The sequence below is a fragment of the Nematolebias whitei genome, chromosome 18, assembly GCF_014905685.2.
Source record: "Nematolebias whitei isolate Nwh7 chromosome 18, NemWhi1, whole genome shotgun sequence".
Lineage (NCBI taxonomy): Eukaryota > Metazoa > Chordata > Actinopteri > Cyprinodontiformes > Rivulidae > Nematolebias > Nematolebias whitei.
The window spans coordinates 40,282,579-40,285,583 of NC_056515.1; the positions used below are offsets into that span (position 1 = coordinate 40,282,579).

Sequence of the window (3,005 nt, forward strand, 5' to 3'; positions counted from 1 at the left end):
GTCTGAGGACTGACTGAGGGGTCTGGAGGGTCTGAGGACTGACTGAGGGGTCTGAGGGGTTTTAATTTGATTAAATAAAACTTTTGATTCAGGACTCTACACTCGGAGCGGTCTGGGACTGGATCAGAAACCTCGCTCTCAGGTCGGACCTGGACTGTGGACTTGAGCAATGACCCGGTTCAGTCAATCAGTGACAGATGATCAGAGTCCGGCTCGGCACAGAGCATGTGGAAACCCTACGGTATTCGACCCAGTTCAAGGTGAAAGGAATGCTTGTCACCCGCCACCTTCCACCTCAGACTCTCTGAGTGTCCTGATGGATCTGTGGCTGATCTCCTGCTGATCTCCTGCTGATCTCCAGTGATGCTCCCGGTGTCTGTGTTGGGGATGACTCTAAGCTGTTTCCACAAAGTTTAGCTCCATGTGTGTAAATTGTCTCGCATACCTGCGGTCCAGGTGTCCAGTTACAACTCGTATAAAACTTCCAGTCAGCTGAAGCTCCGAGGAGGAGCCGTGTGAGCGGGTCCCCGTCCCCTCGAGTCCCTCGGCTGTGAATATGTCTTCAGCCTCGGCTCGCACCACGACACACGTTGGGTCTCTCTTTGTGTGGAAAAGGACAGAATTGTCGCCTCTGAGTGTTTGAAGACCTCACACGAACACCCCCAGGTAAAAACTGCTGGATAAAAATGTCCTCTGGTCCTCTTTCTTACTCGAAGCCACACTCGAGGACTCCGAACATTTTAACTGGTCTTACTGTCGAGGGCAGACGTTCACCACACAGATGTTCAGATGTTCTACATGCACACTCCAGTCAGGAGAATGCGTGCGAGGCTTGTTTCTATAACTTTATCCGCTCCTGGCTCAGGCAGACACTGATGGCCTCGGCCTCCCAGCTGCACATGCAGGATCAAATCGGCTCCTCATTCAGCGCTCCGAGAGAAAAGAGCTCTCTGCTGCCTCAAACACGTGGCTCATGGGCAGTCAGCGTGAAGAACTTCCATAAACGTTGACGGAAACTCCCCAGACACCAACGTGGCTGCTCGTCCTCACCTGTCGGCAGCAGGTAACGGTTTTAAATCTGGAAAACTGAGTGCACCTTGAGGCGTTCTTGTCAACACGATGCGTTCGTGTGTCGTTGGTGGAAGCGTTACGTTGTAAACTCTTCAGTGTTCACATCTGGAATGTTTCCTGCCCATCTGGATAAACTGGTTTTTATTTCTTATCTTTCCTCAGCCTGAATGTGGTGAGCCCTCAGGTACTCGACGAGTCCTGTCTGCCGGTGATCATCACGCGCCGGGCTTTCCTTTGTAGGTACACCTGATTAAACACACCTGGGCGTGCCGTGACATCACCCCCCCCCCGACATGCATGGAAACCTGCAACTCTTGGGTTGTTTGTGTCCCCTCGAGCCGCCGGTGTTGGATTGCTCTGCATGACTTTCTGGAAATGCATGTTGAAGTCATCAATAAGTGATGCTTCGTGACATGGAGCTTAAAGGGACAGTCCGGTCTTTTCTTGAAGCGAAGTTCTGTTGCAGTCGGGGAGCAGGAGGCGAAAGTCTTGATGCATGCTAAGCTAATGGCTAGCCAAACCAGGACTGAATGTTTAGTTCAGGCTTAAACAAACGCTGTAAGAACACAGCTTTAGACATTTCTCTGGATCAGAACATCCAGTCAGGGTCAAAGTTAAAGTCCTGAAGGACTGAACCTTCAGCAGCCTGTCTGTCATCAAAACACACACACATTATTTGGTGTGTGTGTGTGTGTGTGTGTTCATGAGCCTGAAAAGCACCATAAAACTGGTCCTGATCCACCTGAACCGAGACGTCTGTCCTCGTGTTCTGCCTGCTGTCACAGCTGAGATAAGATATCAACTCCACACAACTGTTGGACAGAAGATGCTGGAAGAGTGACCGGACTGTCCCTTTAAGTGAAGGTCCACGTGCCGTACAAGCAGGCTTGAACAAACGTGACCTGTGAAGGACTGAAACTTTGTGCTGAAGTGGGAAAACTGAAGCTGTCCAGTCCTGCAGACCCTGAGCTCTGGGGGGTGGGGGGTACACGCCCCCCATCCGGGATCAGGGCCAAGGGGAGGATCTGTTGACACAATCAGACCGGGTCAGCTGAGCCAATCGGCTGCAGGCAGCCTGTTGCAGCTCAACAGCAGATGCACGACTGATACAAGTTTAAGGTGGAGCGGCTCTGCACGGTGGAGCACGGAGCACGCTCGCCGCTCGCGTGCACTTCACCAACAGCCGTTGTTCCTCACTCAAATGTCAGATTAGATTTAGAGATTCTTCCTGTTTTGTGTGTTTTCATCAGCATGCAGTTCTGCAGCGATCTGTCACTCAAACCTTTTATTCCAGGCTCGAATGAGAGAACAGAACTTTAATTTGTCTTTTTATTTTTACAGCTGGAAACATTAGAAACTTGCTCCTGAGAAGGAGAACGTCCACCCTCATTTACTTTCAGGACCTATTTAAACTGGTCTGTTCTACAGTTACTCAACTCTAACCTGATGAGAAGAAAACGCACCAGACTGGACCGTGCTGTTGTTTAGTACACGGGAACTAAAAGTTCAAACTGAGTCGAGTCCTGCTGCTTCCACAGGAGGTTCAGATCCGCCTGATCCTCATCAGCAGGACCGCCTCTGGAAAAGCGTACAGATGTGTGTGTTAAAACAACGTCGAGGAGGAAAGAATCAGCAATGATCCACAGAGAACTAGCTGTCCATCTGGGGAGGGTCAAAGGTCATTTACTAGCTGTCTGCAGTTCATTGTTCTACAGAGAGAAGATTATTCATAAATGAAAAGTTTCCCAAGAGTGACGTTCCAGAAAATTCACCCAAAAGATCGAAAACGAGAGGCTGAGACTCTACAGGCCTCAGGTACCAGGTCAGAGGTCGGCCTCTCTCAGGTCAGAGGTCAGCCTTGTCAGAGACTCTACAGGCCTCAGGTAGCAGGTCAGAGGTCGGCCTCTGTCTCAGGTCAGAGGTCGGCCTCTGTC

General features: G+C 50.5%; 1 protein-coding gene across 1 annotated transcript in view; it reads left to right on the plus strand.

The window, feature by feature from the left end:
• slc25a1b (slc25a1 solute carrier family 25 member 1b) overlaps window positions 1–3,005 on the plus strand; it is an 11,360-nt gene that overhangs the window by 1,703 nt on the left and 6,652 nt on the right. The gene's annotated exons all lie outside the window — the stretch shown is intronic.